Genomic DNA, 613 nt, shown 5'->3' on the forward strand with positions numbered 1-613 from the left:
CTTGTGGCAGTTACTTTGTGGTATGTCTCAACCAGTTCTGCCCATTCTTTTTTTTTAATAGTTCTGACATTGTCTCTGATTCAGGGATGGTTTACCTCAATAAGTACAACAGTTGTAGGCCAGGTCCTGAATACAGTGGTGTGGTCCTTTGTTGACTCAAGCTACAATTCTCCAAATTCTGTAGCCTTTTGTTTCAGAAACATTTTTTCCTTCCACCAAACTTTCCCTAGATATGTTTGGATACAGCGCTATGGCTTCTTAAAGCCAACAAAAGGTTTCCTCTCCCAGTTGTCAGCTGGACAACTGCAGTTCCCCCCCCCCATGATATTACAAGCAACAACATCACATCACTCTCTTTTTTTTTTTTTTGTCCTTCTCCAGCAATATTTAAATTAAATTTCAAGGTAATTTTAGGGCTATCGTTGGCTGTAACGCTTGACACATATTTCTTTGTGTGCAATGAATTCCTGACCTAAATTGACTTTGAGATGATATTCTAACTGATTGAGACGCATCTGTGTAGCTCACATAAATCGCTCTGGAGTTTTTTTTTTTTTTTTTTTTTTTTTCCAACAAAAGCAGGAACCCTTTATGAAGAGGATAAACTGTTTCT

This window comes from Poecilia latipinna, unplaced genomic scaffold, assembly GCF_001443285.1.
Source record: "Poecilia latipinna isolate Pla-1442-1.1 unplaced genomic scaffold, P_latipinna-1.0 Scaffold981, whole genome shotgun sequence".
Taxonomy (NCBI): Eukaryota; Metazoa; Chordata; class Actinopteri; order Cyprinodontiformes; family Poeciliidae; genus Poecilia; species Poecilia latipinna.